Below are 21,775 nucleotides of genomic sequence, written 5' to 3'. Positions count from 1 at the left end.
ACAAGGGAAGTGGTCACCATGGGTTGGATGTCCCCTGCCCCATGAAGCCACAAAGTTGGGCGTGGGCAGCAATGTTACCTATGGGACTGGTCTGTGCAAGACAGGGCTGGACCGGTCTCGCTGGAAGAGGTGAGCACGTGAGCAGGAGTCTCGGCTTCCACGGCAGCCCCAGGACCCATCTCCCATGAACCATGCCTGAGACATTATTATAACTTCTGTTTCCCGCTCCTGTGCCATCAAACACTACCAGCTAGAGACGGAGAAACTGACCTGAACTGAAGGTTATCTGCAGAAATCTCCGTGGGGTGCTGACAGTCATGGGCTCTGGGGCCGAGAACCCCTCCCCCAACAATTTCCCAGCCTCTGAGTGAGAAAGTACGTCGATCATCTGCACCTATCTGTCCGTCCGTCGGTCATCTAGTCCTCCACTTACAACCCACCCGCCTAATCCGTGTGTTTTTGCTCCTTTCTGACCTGGCTCCTGATTACGGATGCAACGTCTGCTGGAAGCACCTTCCATTCACGGTGGTGGAGCTTCCGGGCACATGCACACCTGAACAGAGACACGGGGAACGTTAACACCTGATCCCCGCAGAGAAGACAGAGGGAGGTGGCACAGGGCAAGTCTGCTGGGATGGGGCAAGTGTCTCTCCAAGAGCCTAGTGGATGGAGAGCAGAGGCAGGACCGGGTGGCCGGCCTCCAGCGTGAACTAGCACGCCACCCCCGCCCCAGACCACACTCACCCTCGAGGCCGAAGCCTGGCTTACGCCCACCTCGGTGCCCCACTGCCGAGTGTCAGAGGAGTTCCCCGAACATCTGTCGAGCGACTGGCCAGGGCAGAGCGAGTCCCATTCCAACAGAGAGAGCGAGCGGCCATGCTCCCGGGTGGGCACCGCCTGGGACATGCAGCTGCTCTGAGCTCCACGCCATCTCCATTCTGCGGATAATGCACGTGACTGACCTTACTTCTGCCCTGAGGCCTGAGGCCAGATGGATTCAGAAACAGGTCGGAAAGGATGGATTTGACTCAACTAGGAGGCACCAGGAGGTAAGCTCCCAAATGCTTACTGATCAGGGCAGCTCTCGCCAATGTGTCTGTCGTTCCTAAGAGCTTGGTCTGCTGTGCTGAACTGGCAATGACTCAGCCAAGATGCTCTCACATCTGCAAGATCTTTGTGATGCTTCTGACCACAATGCAGGAAAACGACATCCATCACGCGGCCATACCGAGATCCTGTGGGCACAGGCCTGCTCGGACTTGCCCGCCCTGAGCTCCCAGGCAGACCCATGCTGGCCCAGCTCCTCCCTGGTGCAGGACCGCTGGATGCGGGCTCCTCCTGCCCACACCATGCGACTGTCAGCCCCAGTGATGTCCTGCTCTCTCGGGGAACGTGTCTCAGAACTTGTGCAACACAGACTTACCCACAGACGGTCTGCTTCCCGTGGCGACTGCTCGAACAGCAGTTACCGATGTGGAGAGAAGCCCAGAGTGTGTAACCCAGAGGGAAGCTGCAGGTTCATTCCCATGTACGCCTGCCGTGGAAATAAGCACATTCTGTCTCCCCATGTTCCGAAGCTTGGGGCAGTGTATGTGTGAGGAAGCCTCATCTTGTGGCTCCTTTGCGTCCGAGCAGAGTTGACACGATTCCTTTTAGAATTAACTGAAGCCAACAGTGTAAGAGGCTTCCCCTTTCTCTACATCCTTTCCAACACATGTTGTTTCCTGTCTTGCTAATTTTGGCCATTCTAACTGGTATAAGGTGGAATCTCAATGAGTTTTTTTGTTTGTTTGCTTTTAATTTATTTTTTTATTTATTTTCAGCATGAAAGTATTCATTATTTTTGCACCACACCCAGTGCTCCATGCAATCCGTGCCCTCTATAATACCAACTACCTGGTACCACGACATCCCACCCCCCCGCCCCTTCAAAACCCTCAGATTGTTTTTCAGAGTCCATAGTCTCTCATGGTTCACCTCCCCCTTCCAATTTCCCCCAACTCCCTTCTCCTCTCTAACTCACCATGTCCTCCATGCTATTTGTTATGCTCCACAAATAAGTGAAACCATATGATAATTGACTCTCTCTGCTTGACTGATTTCACTCAGCATAATCACTTCCAGTCCCATCCATGTTGCCACAACAGTTGGGTATTCATCCTTTCTGATGGAGGCATAATACTCCATAGTGTATATGGACCACATCTTCCTTATCCATTCGTCCATTGAAGGGCATCTTGGTTCTCTCCACAGTATGGCGACCGTGGCCACTGCTGCTATAAACATTGGGGTACAAATGGCCCTTCTTTTCACGACATCTGTATCTTTGGGGTAAATACCCAGGAGTGCAATGGCAGGGTCATAGGGAAGTTCTATTTTTAATTTCTTGAGAAATCTCCACACTGTTCTCCAAGAGGCTGCACCAACTTGCATTCCCACCAATAGTGGAAGAGGGTTCCCCTTTCTCCACATCCCCTCCAACACATGTTGTTTCATGTCTTGCTTATTTTGGCCATTCTAACTAGTGTAAGCTGATAACTCAATGTGGTTTTAATTTGAATCTCCCTGAGCGCTAGTGATGATGAACATTTTTTCATGTGTCTGATAGCCATTTGTATGTCTTCATTGGAAAAGTATCTGTTCATATCTTCTGCCCATTTTTTGATATGATTGTCTGCTTTGTGTGTGTTGAGTTTGAGGAGTTCTTTATAGATCCTGGATATCAACCTTTGGTCTGTACTGTCATTTGCAAATATCTTCTCCCATTCCGTGGGTTGTCTCTTTGTTTACTTGACTGTTTCTTTGCTGTGCAGAAGCTTTTGATCTTGATGAAGTCCCGAAAGTTCATCTTTGCTTTTGTTTCCTTTGCCTTTGGAGACATATCTTGAAAGAAGTTGCTGTGGCTGATATCGAAGAGATTACTGCTATGTTCTCCTCTAGGATTCTGATAGATTCCTGTCTCATGTCGAGGTCTTTTATCCATTTTGAGTTTGTCTTTGTGTACGGTGTAAGAGAATGGTCGAGTTTCATTCTTCTACGTATAGCTGTCCAATATTCCCAGCACCATTTATTGAAGAGACTGTCTTTTTTCCACCCTATATTTTTTCTTGTTTTGTCGAAGATTATATGACCATAGAGCTGAGGGTCCATATCTGGGCTCTCTACTCTGTTCCACTGGTCTATGTGTCTGTTTTTATGCCAGTACCATGCTGTCTTGGTGATCACAGCTTTATAGTAAAGCTTGAAATCAGGTAACGTGATGCCCCCCATTTTATTTTTGTTTTTCAACATTTCCTTAATCAGGGTCTCTTCTGATTCCATACAAATTTTAGGATTATTTGCTCCAGCTCTTTGAAGAATACCGGTGGAATTTTTATTGAAATGGCATTAAAAGTATAGATTGCTCTAGGCAGTATAGACATTTCTGTTGGTGGGAATGTAAGCTGGTGCAGCCACTTTGGAAAACAATGTGGAGATTCCTCACGAAATTAAAAATAGAGCTCCCCTATGACACTGCAATTGCTCTATGGGTATTTACCTCAAAGATACAGATACAGTGAAAAGAAGGGCCATCTGTACCCCAATGTTTATAGCAGCAATGGCCACAGTCGCCAAATTGTGGAAAGAACCAAGATGCCCTTCAATGAACGAATGGATAAGGAAGATGCAGTCCATATACACTATGGAGTATTATGCCTCCATCAGCAAGGATGAACACCCAATTTTTCTAGCAATCTGGATGGGACTGGAAGAGGTTATGCTGAGTGAAATAAGTCAGGCAGAGAGAGTCAATTATCATATGGTTTTGCTTATTTGTGAAACATATGAAATAACATGGAGGACAAGGGGGGATGGAGAGGAGAAGTGAGTTGAGGGAAATTGGAAGGGAAGGTGAACCATGAGAGACTATGGACTCTGAAAAACAATCTGAGGGTTTTGAAGGGGTGGGGGTGGGAAATTGGGGGAACAAGGTGGTGAGTATTGGACAGGGCACGGATTGCATGGAGCACTGGGTGTGGTGCAAAAACAATGAATACTGTTATGCTGAAATAAAAAAGAATTAACTGAAGCTAGAATTTACTCTGAAAAATGAGGGTGTGAGACCATGTGTTTATGAGGGATTCACTAATTTAACATGTTTATGAACTTCATGAATCTGAAAAATGGAATCTGCCCCAATAATAGGCTGAACGGCCCCTTTTCAGCCCCCTTGGAATCTGGACGAATTACTTGATAATCTGACTTGAAGGCGTATTTGTACCGAACGTTGGAGTTCGCTCTGTTTACAAGGTCTGCCCATAATTCATTCTAGCATGACTTCTGGGTCGACCTGTCTGCTTTCCTGGGCTGGGCCTGGTGCTCAGGGGCCCCTGAAGCCTTGCTTCCCCTGAGGAAGCAAACCCCCCCAGAGACGCACAGACACGCGGCTCGGGAAGAGCATAGCTGGGGATACTCCACGCATGTGCACATACGCCCCGGACTGTGCGTCCCTCGAGACCCCATGCTTGTTTGTCCCCACTGCAAGCACCTTCCCCACACCCAGTGCAGACAGGGGGCTGCGTGTGGGCCCCCAAGAAGAGGTGGGTGTGCACACGGGTCCTTTGTGGGTGAACACAGCGGACCGTCAGCGGGTGTCCTGGAAGCTCAGTGGGCCCCATCACAGGGATGGTCCAGCAGCACAGCTGTCTGCCCTACCTGGAGTTACCGGTCGTTTTCCCGGAAAAAACAAACCCCGAGGGACGGATACCTGCTGACCCGCTGGGGGACGTTAACAGACGGGATGTAGGCTCGGTTCCCAGTTACCCTCCGAATAAGCTGCCTGTGAGGGGCATCTACACATCGCCTCCGGGACCAGGCATCCCTCCCAGCTTCGCCCCGCCCCAAGGCACCATCCCAGTGCCACACAGTGAGGCTGTCCTGTCGCCCCTCCCCTTGGCGGCAGCTACGACCTGCCCCACCTCGTGGGTTCCATCCCAGGGTCAGCTGCTCCAAGTGGACGGCTTCACGCGGGTGTTGGCTCATCCTTCCTCGTTCCCCACATCTGACTGACCTGGGTCATGTCCTCCTCCACAGAAGGAAGGCCGGGTAATGCGTGTGGGCACACCTTCATCCCTGGCAGGCACTGGACATGCGCATCACAAGCCATCCCGCAAGCTGTCTGCCCAGTTACACACAAGCGTGGGAGAGCAAGCCCGGGGGACGCCCGACGCTTCTCAGCATGGCCAGCGACCCCAACGCTCGGGCAGCGTCCCTGCTCCCTGCAGCTCAGTCCTCCCAACGGGGATGGGAACAGAGCCGTCTGCTGGCACAGCCTGTGGAAGCCGTGGTGCACCGCCCTGCACCGGGCCTCCCCCGGTCATCCCACAACACAACACGCCCACCAAGTCTTCCGGCGTCCTCCCCAGTCCTAAAACCGCATCTACACTGTTTGAGACAGGATTTGGAGAGAAAGGCAGCCACAACAGAGGAGCTGACCAGGGCCGAGTCACCGAACACGGCAAACTTACCACCTCCTGGTGGGTTGCATTCTCTACCTTGGTGCCGTTCACCTGGAGAGACAGCAAATTGAGACGTTGGAGGACGACCGTCGGTCACCACTAGTCTGGACAAGCGTGGCTGAGGGCGGGAGTCGCAGCACTGACCTGCAGCACGGTGTCTCTGACAAACAGCGACCCCGTCTGGTCGGCTGCGGGGTGGCAAGAGGGCACGGGGTTAGGAAACATCTGGGACGTCAAGCTCCGTCAGGACGCCTGTCTGAGCTGTGTCCGCAGTGACCATTATGGTTTGTGTGCGGGCACATGCACGTGTGGGCGTGAGTGTGCTGCACACGTGTGTGTGTGTGAATGTGCGCATGCAAGCACATGTGTGGGTGACTGTGTTTGAATGTGTGCGTGCAAGCACATATGTCAGGGCATGCGAGCTGAGCAGATGTGAGTGCACTTGGCGTGTGTGGGTGTGTGGAGACCACGTGGGTGCACATGCACGTGCACGAGCCCGTGAGCGTGTGGACAAGCGCGGGCAGAGAAGCAGCAGGCTCCCGCCACCAAGTTGAGTGGCCAGTGCAAGCCCATTAAGAAACTTACTTCCCAGACACGCAAGGGTGGCCTAACATGAAACACGCATGTCACCTCTTCCTAATGATGCGTTTACACGCCTGACATGTGACGTCTGAGTCCTGGTGGTTGCTGAGTGAGGACAGAAAACAAAGCAGGACTCTCAGAATCTGCTGACCGTTTCCGCTCTTGCTGGGGAATGAGTGGACCCGGGCAGCTGTAGATAGGGAGCCAGGTTGGGGGACACGGATGGAACGTGCCCTGGGCGTGCCAGAGGCTCCTGGCACCGAGGGGCCCTCCAGTCCCCAGAGGCGGGGACAGGCGGCTTCCTAGAAACCAGCACATCTGCCCAAAATGTAAAGCAACTCGGCTTCCTGCCCTCCCATGAATTTGTTTCAACTTTTCAGCCTTTGGTTAAATCCCAGGAATCAGATACTATCCCCTTAAGCTATCCCCTTAACACGGCAATTCTCTCTGTCCCCTGAGCGCACTTCATGCCAGTCGTCAACACTGCTTGTCACTGACAAATATTAAACTTCTTTGAAAATACGGTACAGCCTTCATGTGACTAAATGCAATGGTGCTGAGTTTAGGTGATTAACGGTGTTCTCATTTCCATGGCCAACGATGCCCAGAAAGCCTGCGTGGCCCAGCTGTGTGACCCGGGTTCCTCCGTGTCAGTCTCCGGGTCTGTCTCCATTGTCTCTGCCCTTCTGTATTCCTGAACCCCGTCCAGCTCTGAGCTGGGGGCAGTGGACAGGACAATGCTGGCCTTGGGGGCAGGTGTGGGACCAGGCCCTGTCCTGGCTGAGGGGATCAGCCTTCAAACTGGGCTGTGCTGTCGAAACTTCCCGTGCCAAATTCTCACGGTGTGATTGGGCTGAGCAGCACTCGCGCGGGAAGTCCTCCGTCCCCAGGACGTCTCAGGGTCTCCATCTTGCTCTCACCCCCAGGACACTGAGCAACGAAAGCCTCGGGCGGCGGCTCAGGTGTGGCCAGGCCCCCCTGAAGACGCTGCAAGGCTCCTGTCCTTGCACATGGCCTGCATCCCTGTAAAGCCCACACACGGACCCCCTCCTGTCACAGCCCCCCGCAGAGCGAAATGACAGCCCATGAGACTGACCTCTGCTCAACCACCTGCTTCTACAACAAATATTCTTGCCTTCAGTTTTGTGAGAAAGAAGAGGGACAACGGCAGAAAGTTTTTCTCTTAAAGTCAAACAAGAACGAGAATGTGAAGATTTTCGGATCAGTTAAAAATAACCAGTCACCAGACACCTCTGCTGTTCTCTGGTCTACACTGATGTCTCAGGAGAGACCCACTCAGGGCGCCACATACCAGAACTGTCAGAGAGAGACTTGCCCTCCTCAGTGGCCTGGGTCTAACTCCCAAAAACAAGCCTCGCCCAGAGGGCGCCCTGGCAGCTCCACCAACGGCCCAGGCTCCCATCGGCACTGGGGCTCACGTGCTCTGGGCGCTGAGCAGCCCGCACCCTGGGCATCCTGGCTTATGTGTCCTCCTGACGCTGTGAGGCCGGTGGGAGGTGGTGGTGGGGGAGTGGCATCCACCCACAGCGTTTGGGATGGCTCCTCAGTCACAGACATACCGGCCTTGGTGCTCACAGAGGAAGCCCAGGAGTGCATCACTGCCGACCTCAGCTCCATACCCCGGGCCCCACGATGTACCTGGTCCCCTACCTCTGTGTGTGATGACCTCATGCCGTGGCCACACAGGTTTCTCCGGGCACTTTACATCAGGCAGGAGAAACCAGAGGTGTCTGCAGCCGTCAGAATACAGGCCCCACAGAGTGACAGTCCTGGGGTCCAACCGAGAGCAGCCCATCAGCATGTGGCCCTGAGCGCTGCACTGAGCTAATCTCCAGAACAGCACCTGCACTCACTGCCTAGACTCCCCGAGACTCAGCTCTGTCTGCACGAGGGACTGAGTGCGTCCACCTGGAAGGCCGGTGAGGGCTGCAGCCCAGTCGGCCGGGTTCCTCGTTGCAAACCTGCTTCCCTCGGTTTTCACTTGTGGTGACCTGCAGAAGCAGGAGCAATGACAGCCGCCCGTCCCCTTCTCTGCCTCAGTCACCTTCTCTGCCATGGGCTGCTGGAGATGAAGGCTCTGTCCACCCAAGACTCCCGGCCCCCCATCCTTCGGAGCCTGGGTCCCCCAGCATGTGTGAGGCTTCAACATTTCTCTTCAGCACTGAAGTCCACTTACTGTCTGAGTCACACTGTTTTGTTGGCTGCAAAACATGACGTTCACCGGTTTGTCTACAGGAAGGAAGGAACGTTGAGATGCTCATTCAGTCTGCTCCAGCCATGAGGTCCAGGACTGGACCCTGGGACCCTCTCCCTCATACAGCCAGCTCACTGGAGATGAAGAGGGGACTGCAATTTGTCACAGAGGCAGGAGGAGTCAGGTTTGGCCTCGAATTTCCAAATCCAGCCCCACGCTCACCCACCCCAAAGTGTCTCCACAAACCCATCGGGTCCAAGCTAACCCATCTCAGAGTAGGAGACGACCAAGGCTTGTGGACCCCCAGGAGTTAGGGTGGGACCCCTCCATCTGCGTGGGCACACGTGCCTGCACGTCTGGGTCACAGTCTATACCCTACTGTCGCCCTCGACCCGCAAGGACGACAAGAAGCCTGGTTCGGTGTTAATGCTTCATTTCGTCAACTTCCTTAGCTTATATGCAGCAGGGGGACCAATAAGGGGCCAAGCAATGGGGAGAGCCAATGAGAATCTTGTTACTATGCTGATGAAATTTGAAACAGCCAATGACTATGTCCTCCTTTAGGCGGGCTTCACCAGAAAGTTCGTTGTTTACTTGCAGCGTATTTTGCTGGCAGTGAGCCAAGCGCCATCTTGTAATGGTGGGGACTTTCCTGGCCGGAGGCGGACCCCGACACCCTACACTCCTCTACCCAACAGGCAAGAAGGTGAGGGGCTCTGCGGGCAGCATTACCAGAGCCCGGACACAGGCCCTCGAGGATGTTGCAGCGACACCCCAAGGGTGCTGTGCTATGAGCTGATCGAGTCTAGGAAAAGGCAGCTCAGAGTCTTCCGTCTGCTCCCTGGGGATGGCCCTTTGCCCTCCTGGTATGTGTCCTACACCTACCGGGGTGGGCAAGACGAGAAGGTCACAGAGAGTCCCACACGGCTGCACACACTGCCATTCATGTCACAGGGAAGGGGGGTCCGGCGGGAACAGCTGTGACATGCATTTGCTAAGCTAATGAACTACTGTGGACATGGAAATCAATCACAATTCCTATCCTGTGGTCACACGTTCATGGCAGCAAGGGGCCACCGACAAGTGAGAATTCTAAAGAAAAATGCAGGGCGCCAGTGGGCTTCGTCGGTTGGGCTTTCGACTCCTGGTTTCCGCTGAGGTCATGATCTCCGGGTCGTGAGATCAGTGGCGTGTCTGCTGGAGACTCTCTCCCTGTCCCTCCACTGCTCCCCACTCATGAGCATACTCGGTCGCTAATACGTAAGTAAATCTTAGAAAAGTGGAAATCAGGGGTCCAGGAGACCTAGGTCTGCACCCCACAGCGCAGACACCAGAGGAGGCCTGACTACCCCCAGGCTGTAGCTGTGGGCGCATGGCCCCTCGCCGCTGGAGAGCTGGGCTGGACCTGGAACTACTGTGACAACAGTAGAACAACAGAATTAGAGCTTCCCGTGCTCTGGAAATGTAAATGTCATTAAGAAGGGAGGTGTGTGACATGGGACACTCCCACCCTCAGGGGACTCTGTTTGCATCACGAGAAGGCCTGGGGCCGAGCGGGAAGAGTCTCCATGCCTCACAGGGGGGACGCCAGGCAGAGCAGCCTGTCCGCTGGCGAGGGCCTCAGGAGACGTGAGGGCCAGCGGGGTGCCCAAGGCCAGCAATACTCGAAGGGCCGGTGTCCACCCGAGATCGTGGTTTTGTGACGGGAGGATTCACAGGAGGTTTCTGGATGTGCCGCACGGAGAACTCATGTTAAGCACAAGGGCCGTGGGCAGACACAGCATACCCACATCCCCAGTGGGACACGCGCAGCACACCTGTGTCCCCAGTGGGAGCGCCGCTCACGCTGCAGTCCTCTTGGCTCTGAGGAAATCTTCGTAGCAGCCTTCCTGGAAGGGCCAATCCTACCACCCATGGCCATTTCAGGATTTGAAGCCATACTCTGGGTGACCACATCCCCAGCACCGCGGTGAGCCAACCCGAGGAGTCTGCACTTCCGAACCCGAGCAGGCAGGCCTGGGCAGGGATGCTCAGCACCTGGCGGGCGCCCAGTGCGAGTCTGAGACTGAGCTCAGCAGAACCGTGTCCTCGCACAGCAGGCCGGTCGGGCTCGACGTACCCGACACGGCCTCCGCCCAACCAGGTGATGCCAAGACCTAGAAATCTTTCCCCACCCATGAAACACCACTGTCCATCCTGGCAGTGTTGACAGCATCAGCCTGAGCAGCATGGGCTGGGGATGCCAGGGACAAGCTCTGTACTCCCCCCGATTCTGAGAAAGCAGTGACAGGGCCTCACTGCCCACATGGCAGGGGGCATGCCGGTCACAGTGCAGCTCCCGGGAGCTGCGGTGCTCTCCTGAAGGGAAGAGGAAGACAAAGTGGCTGTGATGCCTCCCACAGCCTCGGTGTTCACCCGAGCACCCAGCTGGTCCAGCCTCCTGCCTGTCCTGTGAAATCTGGGCATGACCCCTGCTGAGAGAAGTGTGACTTCCGGAGCCGGGCACGATCCCCACGCTGATCACGTGCAGCAAGCATCGTGACACCCAAGCAGGACAAGCGACCTCCTCAGGAACATGCTTCAAGTTTCCATTGCCAACTCTTCTGAAATGTCCTCCGAGGTCCACCACCCACAAAGCCCCAGAGGTGTGAAGCTTCCATCCCCAGACAGACCTGCGCCCAGCTTCCCCGTCTGCTGGGACAGCACCCCAGTCCATGCAAACCCGAAGTCATTAAGCTTCAGCTGCCGAGCTCCCCTCTGGCTGGTCACGCACGTTCTGTCCACGCTCACCCGAGCAGCCCACTCGTATCTGTGACAATACACAGATCTGCCTCCAACACAGGCATCCACACATACACACACGCTCTCACACAAGCACGGCAACCTGCCCCCATGTACTTGGACTGATCCACATTTCCCTCCAGGCAAAGTCCTGTGCGTCCCATCACTGTGTCCCCAGGGACTGGAAAGGAAGCAGCACCCAGGACACAGCCGGAGCTGCAGAAAGCTGTCCGGGAAGGGCAGAAGGACCAGACGGGGCTGGGTGCAGGCAGACATGCAGAAAGCACACGCTGGACCCTCGATGTCATGGGCCCACGTTCTTCCCTCTCTCCCCGGCCCCATACCGCCCCAGTGGCCTGCGAGCGGCCAGGCATCCCTGTGTGCATTTTGGGCGTTTCTTCGCAAGGCAAATGCGGCTTCACCTCAGACATGGCACGTGTGGAACCAGTGCTCACTGACTAGTCCCCCCTGCCTGGGGCGTGAACCCGGGGGACAGGCTGGAGTTTTCCCATTTGAGGAGGAACAAGTCTACTATGTTGTCTCTAAGACTTTCTTCCTAGTTGGTAACCACGTGTGGCTCATTAATTATTAACAAATGGAGTGAAAAATCATGTGGTTAAAACTGTATATTTTAAGAAATGTATGCATAAAATATAGTAAATTAGGAAAAATTTCGGTGTGAACTTGGAGCCTCTAAGAAGTGTTTTCTAGCTCACTACCTTAATGGCCTGACAGTGGCCATGCCTGTTTTCTGCTTGTCACCACATCCTCATGGGTCCCCTAATCCCAGACCTCGTGTACTGGCAGGAAGGGCTCCCCAGCGGGTACCAACTCCATACCTGGCACAGAAGCAAGCAGATGGGCTGAGGAGCCAGTCACAAGCTTAATCAATGGAAGAACAAAAGAGAAGCGGTGCGAGATAGTGGCAGGTAGCTGGAAAGGTAAGGACCAGGCAGGGACTTGGTCATCACAATGTGAAAAACCAGACATAAGCATTGAGGAAAAGGGTCCATCCATTTGCCCCAAAATAGGGTTTAGCTGAGGTTTCAAGAAGAAAAGCTGATGGACACACAAGATCCTTTGTCTCCAAGGAAATGCAGTTGCTGACCAGATGCGAGTGAGGCAGCCCCACGCCTGCCCAGCCCCCACGTCCCCTCCCCCATGACAGGTGCATCTGTTCCTTGTTTCGGCAGTGGGCAGGTCTCCTCCTGGTGGAAGGAGGTCCCACTCTGCCCTATGGTATGCCCAGGCTGGAGAGAGCGTCCAGACAATACGGGGCATGCCTGTTCCCTCGGCCGCTCTGGGGTGGAGCTGGGGCCCTGTTCCGGTGAATGCTTGAAGGCCTTCTTCTGGAATGAAGACAGCCCTTCCTAGGGATGGCCTCCCCCATTTCTCTTCAGCCCTACAGCTTGAAACGCTGGTGCCATTTTGCAAACATGGAACAGGTGAGTCGAGGAGATGCCCTGGTTGCTAAGGGTGGTTCCTAAGAAGGATAGGGAGAAGCCGGGGCCTGGACAGCTGACTTCTTGTTGAGTGACAAGAGACCCCTATTCATTTAGGCTGCTGGACACTGAAGTCCTGTCACCAAGATTTTCATGATGCTCAGCTGCCAGGGCAATACCTAGTGAAGCCCTCAGAGCCAGGCCGCATTGCTGTCTGCTGGCCACATGTCCATGGTGTCTCTGCAGTGCACCTGTGCCTCAGCATTCTCGTCTCACGAGGACGTGGCCACAAGAGTCCCCTGGGACAGGTGCCTTGAGGGTCTTGATCACTCCCGAGCACAGAGAGCATTAGCTCAAATTCGTATCGTGTCAGGAATGGGGACCCGACTGGAGGTGCTTTGGCCTGGCTAGAGGCCACGGTGCACTGGGGTCGGCCAGGTGCTCCCCACAGAGCCTGGGAGGGACAGTGCCTCATGCGTGCACACCTCTGGGTGTGCCTGTGTGCCAAGCCCCTGAGAGACGGCATTTCCTTGCTGGAGGCATAAAAACTCTTCCCGAAGACTTAGAGGGGCCCACGGGCTCACCCAGCCCCTTGGTCTCCGTCTGCACCTCTGCACCTGTCCAGGCCCCTCTTCCTTCACACCTCAGGTGGTCAGCAGCTACTCTTCTCCAGGGACCTTGCGTCCTTAGGAAATGCCTGTTAACTCAGAAGCTTTGCCTGCTCTCATGCCCCTGAGCCTCATGCAGATAGCTGTGCCCAGGAAGCAGGCACCAACCACAGAGCATGCATCCCCACCCCCACCCTACTTCCACACAACCACTGGACCCCCAGTGTCCACCATGTCATTTTACCAAATGCCCCTGGACGTGGCTGGAGCTAAAGATGCAGGGACCCACAGAGTGGTGCCGGGCTCCCCTTCAGGGCACAGGGGATTCCGAGGACCATGTCCGCACCCCGAGCCACGCGTGTGCCACATTCCTGCAGCAGCGCGGTGATCGCCTGTTACTGGAAAACAGATCTTACCTCCCTGCCTTTGGAATGTCCTCAAACGTCTCACAGCTACAGGCCAGGCTCTGCAGGGCTCTGGAGCCCTGAATGCCTGGCCACCAGCGGCTTCCTCCCCCAAGCTGCTTCCCCCATCCACATGCAGAATGCTCTCGCCACAGGCTGACCTTCGCTGACCACATTGCATGGACCCCCTCATGTCCATCCCCACATGGTTTGGTCTGGTGAACAGAGTGCGGTCCTTTCCCATGTCTCGTCCAATACCAGCTCGGGGACAGGAGTCGGTCCCCTTGCACACACAGGCTGCATGCCTCCCAGGCTCCCACACTGGGCAAGAGACAAGCTTGGTCCCTGGGCTGCAGGGACCAGATGCCCAGAGACAGGGTGCAGGTCCCACCAGGCAGCTGGGCTGGTCTGTGCAGCCAACAACGAGATCTTATTAGAGAGATGAGAACAGTGGCCCAGCACTGCAGGGCAGGAGCCCCCGCCCCTGTGTTCCGCTTCTGCACAGTGGCCTTCGTCAGTGGTCGCTGTGGTCGCTGTGGTGTGGTCATCCCTCCTGAGGCCCACCCAGTCCAGCCATCCCAGTCTCCCCACCCAGCCGCTCTGGGAGGGCAGGATGCGGCTCTCACTGCAGACCTCCAGGAGCACCGTGGTTGGCCAGCGCTAGAGGCAGGTCTCCTCCGCTGTCCCCCCACCAGCAACACCCAGTGCCCCAACCTCTGCATGTGTCCCCAGAGCACAGCTCCCATGGGCCACACAAGGAATCAGACCTCTCTTAAGGTCTTAAAGCATCAGCGGAAATGAAACAGGTGCAGTCGTGTCAGGGAGAACAGATGAGACGAGACAGAAGGTCAGCTGAACAATGAAGCAAAGAAACAGCAGCTGATCTCTGTCGCTTTCTAGCATGTGTTCTCTTATAGACCGGCACACTGTGTATGCGGGACATCCGAGCGCGTTACCTGCGAGGCCTCTGAATATCCTTGATATGACGACAGGGACCCTGTGTTCGGCTCCTCCCTGGAAGACAGGCAGAGATGGGGTCAGCATCACCACAGACCTGCCCACGGAAAGGGCGTCCCACAGAAGCACACGGTCATACCTTTATACTCAGGCCCAAGCCGCCAGCGGGCTCTCTGCAAAGCATAACAGTTCTGTGCTCTAAAAAATTTCAGAAAACAAAGCAAGTTTAGGGTAAAATGCACGTCAGAGAGTGAATGCAAGATGCAGACATAAATTCATAATCTAAGTTTGATTAACTGAAGCATGTCTGCGAAGGGGATACTGATTCAGTTCAGCAAAGGCACACCGGACCCCTCACTCTGTGGCATCACCTAGAGCAGCAAAGACCTTGATTAAAACACAGGCAAGTGAGCAAACAAACCAAGCGATCCCTGCAGGTTGGCCCTGCCTTCCCGATCCAGGTAAGAGGACCACAGGCCGGTGAGAAACGGCTCACACCCTCCCAGAGGGCGAGAAATGGGCCCGGGGCAGAGGAAGCAGAGGGTCAAGCGTGTCTGTGGCCCTGAAGCCAGGGGGACTATCAAGAATGACCTGCACTCTCTGCTTTCCGAGTGATGTGAGGGCGCCTTCGGCCCTAGTAGCGTCGAGTGTGTGTGGGCAAAACAAGGTGTCCAGGACAAGCTGGGGTCGGCAGGGCCCAGAGGGGCTCCCCCCGAGCACATGGCCTGCTCGCCGCCAGCAATGAGCCCATGCGAATGGTCCAGCCGAGCAGAAAACCAGGGTTTATGGCGCTTCCCGTCCACAACTGTGAACTCACGGGTGACCCCATTCCTGGGAACAAATTCACCATAAGTTCAAAGCAAAGAAACTGGAATGTGGAGCTCACCCACCTCCATTAACGTGCACACACAGGCACCCGTTAGGTGACACCATAATAGAAAATTCTGTGCTTTGAGCTCTGCTGTGGCTCTAACAGCCTGAGCTGGTGACTGTCCATGCAATCCCAGTCCCGGGACGCGGCTTCAGGGCATCTAGTCCCGTTTCCTCCTTGTCCCCAGCCACGCCCGAGGGAGTGACATAAGTGGGCCCGGCTCGGCCAGGGAAAGACCCACGGGGCCCCTACAGGATGCTTTCCATGTACGGAGAAACCAGCAACTGGGCCTTCGCCCCCACGCAAAGGTCGGGGGGGTGGACAGGATGTAAACCTGTGGAGGGAGGACAGAGACGCTCCCGCCTGTGGGAATGTCCATCCACAAACCTGCAAAGCAGACTTGCGGAGCAAGAACCAGTGACAAAACCAGAGGGGAGTCGTCTGCTCACTCTGTCACTCACTGCGTAAGTTCCAGAGTCCTCCTGCATTTGGGGTGACACAGGATGTGTCTCGGGCTTTCCCAGAAGATTCTCTCCCAACTCAGCAGCCAATCCTTCTTCATGGACCACACTCCGCAGACCCAACTCTGGCCCCATCACACACTACCCTTCAGAGCCCGGGGACTGCCCTCACTCAGTGAATGATGACGTCAATCAAATGTATAATGAGACTTGGGGAGAACAGTTCACAATCCATGGTATTCAACAAACTCGTTTCCAACCCATCCTAGCTCTGGTTTTCACAAACACGAGATACAGTCCTACAGAAATCATTCTGTTTTATCATTTAATCCCAAACTCTGTTTTGACATTAATCGACTCCTGATCTATGGAGGCAAGAAGAGGAAGCAAACGGGAACCACAGAGAGGACATGGGCGCAGGCAGGTTAAACGGGAATAACACAAAGATACGGGGATGGAGCCAAGCATGGAAACCGTCAGCACGGCCAGACCCGGCGGGCGCCGTGATGACGACTTCTCCGTCCTATACATATACAACTCCGTTATAATTCTCCGTTATAATTCTCCGTTAATACAACTTCCATTCTTCATTCCAAACTGAAATATCAGCCTGCTGACAGTCGCCCAGTACTTGACACATAAGAGATAAACCCAATTTCTGAAGACAACTGTAGCAGGTTCAGTCACTGTGAGACACCGAGTGATCTGCTGGGATCCCCAAGGGGTGGCCGGGGCGGCCGGCGATGGCTCCGTCTCTCGGCGTTCTTCTGCATGAGCCTGCGGGTGCCTTATCCCTTTTCTAAAAACACTTTCAAACTTTTTGAAAACTTTAAGCGTTTTTTCCAGCAGGAAAGGGGGGAACTGACAATTTTTCTGGAAGGCAACTGGGCTGAGCTGGCAGTCAGAGCAGCTCTCACAGGGCTGCACAGTGTCTAGGAAGCAGTTTCTGCTCAAAACCGATCAACTCTTTTTTCTTCTACCAAGATCAGTGACAGGCAAGACCCAGGAGATAAATATTCCAGAGTGCGACTACCGGTCTGTGTAAACATGAGTGCAGGAAGGGGAACATCAGCGTGGTCTGGGCTGCGAAGGTCTATAGGGCGGAGCCAGCCCATAGCTCCCTGGACCATCAGCATGTGGGGCATGCATGGGTGGGGGGGGTGGGGCTGAAAAGCCCCATCAAGAGCCCAGAACGTGGAGTCCAAATATCCTGGACCTGGTCTAGATCCCAGTCAGAACGTGGACCTGCATTCCTAGGCAGATGAAACCTGCCCCCGAGGACGACAGCACCACAGCCGCCCGCCGTAGCCAGAGAGGGACAGGAGCGCAAACACTCGTGTCCCCCATGAGAACCCGATAGTGAAGAGGTGGAGGAAATGCGGGGCCTCCCTCTCCTCCCAGAATCTGCCCGGCTCCTGTGGCCAAGGCCAGGCACCTTTCATCAACCAGGAGAAATCAGCCGTTCGGCCTCACCTGGCAGCCACTCATTCCAGGGCCCCCTCCCCTGGTCCCTTCTCAGCACCCACCACCCCGGGGTCTCCCATCCGTGCTCTTGTGGGAGTCTTCAGATGGAGACTGTCATGTCTGACATGTTGTTTGAGCAGTACCTGGGGATCCCGGCTCCATGTGTGGCTCCCGTCTTACTTCAAGACGTTCCCTGTTTTCCCGTCTGCCGGGTCCTCTTCTCCCCTGTCCCACCTCCCTAACTTCTCAGGAAACACCAGGTCATGTGGGTGGGCCAACATCCCCTCCCCTAAGCCGCCAGGTTGGCTGTCCTTCTTGGCCACTGACATTCTGCTCGCTTTTCCCCTGTGCCCGTGCTCTGCTGCGAGCGTCCCCAGGTCCGCAGATCTGAAACGTTTTTTAAAGATTTTATTTATTTATTTGACAGGCAGAGATCACAAGTAGGTGGAGAGGCAGGCAGAGAGAGAGGAGGAAGCAGGCTCCCCCTGAGCAGAGAGACCAATGCGGGGCTCGATCCCAGGACCCTGGGATCATGACCTGAGCCGAAGGCAGAGGCTTTAACCCACTGAGCCACCCAGGCGCCCCCTGCCCCAGTAGATTTTAAAAATCATTAAATTTAATTTTGACTTCTCTCTTTTGTGACAAGAACACCGGTCATTAATGGACACTTTGGTTACTTTTCAGCAGGTTCTGTTCAACAGCCAGTTGTGTCCTCCAGAACCGGCTGCCAAGACAGCGAACGCAGGCGGAGGACCGGACGTCCGCACAGTTCTACCCCAAATGTGTCTCACCTTCCAGAGAAGTTCACTGTAAATGACTGAAACCAAAAGAAAAACGGAGCTTTAGCGTGGAAACGCCTGTTTGTGCCTGGACACCGGGGCAAGAGGATATGTGGCGCAGGCCAGTGCCTGCTCTGTGTGCCACTGCTCATCGTTCCAGATGGAAACCCTCAGCCATGCATCACCTCCCACACTCCATTGTCTCCGTCTCCAGCAAGAGTGTGTCCCGTGTCTCGCTGCAGTGTGTGGGGACATCTTCTCCAGGGAAACACATCAATGAGGAAACCACAAAAGGCAGGGACACAGAGCGATACACCTCAACCTGACCTTGTTTTGTGGCTGGGGACGTTTAAATAGTGGGGGGGCAAACAGTCCTGAGGCCGTCAGTGACCTTCCCGAGGAGCCTCCCTGGCAAGCCCATGCAGAGCGCAGTGCCCGGGGCACTTACGTGGGCACCATGACTGCTCCCCCCGACACAGACCATGTCCTGTTTCTGCACCATGAGGACCTCTGGTGTCAGCTTCAGACAGATGTCGTATGCGCTTCCAGACCCCTCGTGGTACAGTGAGGCAATGCCGGTTCTGGTCTGTGGGACAAAGCAGAAACACAGGCAGAGGTTATGAGTGTGGGGACTGCGGGGGCTGTGGCAGGACCACAGCTCGCTCGCCCACAACCCCCGAGAATGCACCGGGACAGACCACGTGGGGACAGCACAGCAACATCCGTCTGGCCATGGCTTCATGAATTTAACACATGGTAAGTATGAATTCTGAGTTACTGTTTCCAAGCAGTTGTTACGGGATTTCATAAAAACATTTTTAAAAGAAAATTAGGATTTTCTTTAAAAGCTTGAAAATATTAATACCTTGTTCAAATCCACTTTTCTACCTTTAGAAAGGCTTTTGTTTCCATGTTTATCAAAGCTCTTTGAATGGCAGGAAATGTTGGAAATCAGCAAAACGTGTTATCAGTATTCTCATCATTACATGGAAACCGACTGTATCAGAAGTGCTATCCCCCAGACAGGATGACCCAAGAAAGACCTTGCTCCCAGGATGAAGCTGCGACTCAGAGTAACCAAACTCCATCAGTCGGCCAGATGCTATGATGGGACAGCCCAGCCCTGGGACACTGTGGGACGGGACCACACAGAAGCACATGTACCAGGGACCCTTCGAGGCTGGCAACCAGCCACATGAGCAGAAAAAGAAGAGACTCCCAAGATCACTGATAAATTCCAAATATGGTGTTCGATAATGTTAAATACTCATCCACAATGGAACCTTCTGGTAAAAGGCACCGTCCTTCACCTTCGGGAAAACATCTAAAAAGACAGCGTTTGTCACTCGCCATGAGGGATTATTGGAAGCTTCCTCTGGAGACAGAGGCTAAGAAAAAGATGCACGATTGCTCCTGCCGCTGCTCCTGGCCAGTTGGAGCAGGCATACGGCACATGCTTCAAACACACGTGATGCACAAAGGAAAGGAGTAGAATGAAGCTGTTTCACAGGTGGGATCCCTGAGCAGGAGAATCAAAGCACCTACATCACATCTGTCCCGCGAACATTCCAACCTTCTGTCTATAGCGTAGCATCACTACCAGCTAATGGGTTATCAGGACAATACCGCAAAAGGAGCATCAATGTAGCAGCAACAAATAACAACCCTGGAAAGGAAAGGATACACTTCGCGGAGAATTAACCACCAGCATCCAGAAACCGGCTGATGAAAACTGGGCAGGTCTCCACACTTAAAATCTGAGACTGTTACTGGGAGGGAAACAATGAGACCTGAATAAGTTATGGATCGTGTTCACAAACCGGACAGATTCCTGCTCTGGAGCGGTCGGAGTTCTCTCTGAGTTCACCTACAAATCAGTCTCTGAATTAATCTGTTGTGAATTCAAAACAAAATCATAAACCCCAGCAAGTCTTTAGAAACTGACAAAATAATTTTAAATTTCAAATGGAATTGTAATCATGTAGAGTGAGTGCAATCCTGAGGGACACCCAGGCAGAAGACGTACAATGCCAGGTATAAAGAACCATCTTGAGGTTCTGGCAATGAAAATATGGGGTATTTGCTCGAGAAAGTAGCTAGGCAGAGAAGACAGAATACACAGCCCAGAACAAATCCACTTTCGTCTGTCTGCTCACGTGTGACAAGCACAACACGAAGGTCAGGTAGGAAAGAACCCAGGAAAACATAACTCAGCGCCCCGGGGCAGAGCACAGGAAACAACCCAGTCTGAAAGACCCTCGATCCACACCCAAGAAGCAGACACCAAGCCTCCACTGGATGCAAGTTGCAAGAGGTTTATTGGTTACACAGGCGCCTGCGGATGCATCAGCCTTTGTGGGCTGAGCGCGCTGGGCTAGATTGGGGAGCAGATTATATAGGGCAGGGTTGGGGTGGCGGGAAGCGAGCTTACAGAAGCAGATGCTTGGTTACAGGAATCTGATTGGTAAATTTAAATCAAGCATTGTCAGGCACTGGGTTTAAGGCAAGGACACAACGGTTTGTTCTGGTGGGCCTTGGCTCAGCACTCTGGAAAGTCCCAGGTACACTCTATTCCTCATTTGTCTTTTCTCTTGACAGACCGGGTGATCACAGACAACAGACACCCTGGTATGTGTTGCCATCCGGCTATGGGGACAATCAAGCCTTCAGCAAGGGGAGAGGGGGTGCTGTGGGGACATCAGGTTACTTAAACAAGCCTTTAGCAAGGGGAGAGGGGTCTTTCATTCCCCTCTTTTTCTTTATCATGGATAGAATCTTATATCCATTCACTTTGTTCATGAAGTAAGTCAGTTTGAGAGCCGGTCTGTTTAATTAGTTGATATTGCTGTGTCAGCATCATTGTCTGGATTACTGACAAGCGATCTTTTACAAACTGTACGAGTTTATTTAAGATACAAGGGCCGATTGAAAATTGGGCTATTGATAAGGTAACTTTTTTGTTGTAATCTCAAGGACATTTGCAAACCAAGGGAGGCTCCTGTCTTGCAGGACTGTGATCTCAGCAAGTCAACTATTTATCATTTTATGGCAGTTAGGGGTGCCTGAGGAATGGTACACATATGGAGGGGAGCAGGTGAAGGGGGGATGCAAGGCGCCAGCTTTTAAAGACCCTTAAATTTTTAAGGTGGTTGAAGGTGGAAGGTCTCATCTTCTATAACTTCTTCATGCTGAATAGGGGCGTAGAGCTGTCCCTACCTACTGGGGTTAATAGTGATCAGGATAGGAATGTATAAGGGAGTTTCGAAAGGTGGAGGTAGTTGAATCCAGTGCTGACAGTAAAGAGGTGTCCTTGCACGTGACAAGGATTGTCTGTCGTGGTGTAGTCATTGTAGCAATGGAGTCTTGTCACCAAGAAGAGAAACATGGAACAAAGCAACATATTAAGGTTAATAAGGCGATAAGAATGAGAAGCCCGGAAAGGAGATTCAGCCATAGTCCTCCTTTAAACCAGGAACTTAACCATTTAGTGAGAGAGAGAGAAGGATCTTGTAGGCCTTAATTTGGGTATTCATATCTTTTATTAGTCCTGTGACATTTTTGTGATAGTCTGGGATGTACACACAAGACTCTGTCTTGATAATTGCACATGTGCTACCCTGGGCTGCTGTCAGGACATCTAAGGCCATCCTATTTTGTAGGACTGCCTTGCGTATCTGTGACACTTCGGTATTAAGCTGGGAGATGCTATTTAG

The 21,775-nt window shown here is 53.5% G+C and overlaps 1 pseudogene; it reads right to left on the bottom strand.

The window, feature by feature from the left end:
• The window catches only part of LOC116585787, a 111,742-nt pseudogene extending 92,086 nt beyond the window's left edge, over nt 1-19,656 (bottom strand).
• Between the last annotated feature and the right edge of the window lie 2,119 nt (nt 19,657-21,775).

Source organism: Mustela erminea, chromosome 3 (genome assembly GCF_009829155.1).
Source record: "Mustela erminea isolate mMusErm1 chromosome 3, mMusErm1.Pri, whole genome shotgun sequence".
Classification (NCBI taxonomy): Eukaryota; Metazoa; Chordata; class Mammalia; order Carnivora; family Mustelidae; genus Mustela; species Mustela erminea.
This window is presented reverse-complemented; position numbering and strand designations above follow the sequence as displayed.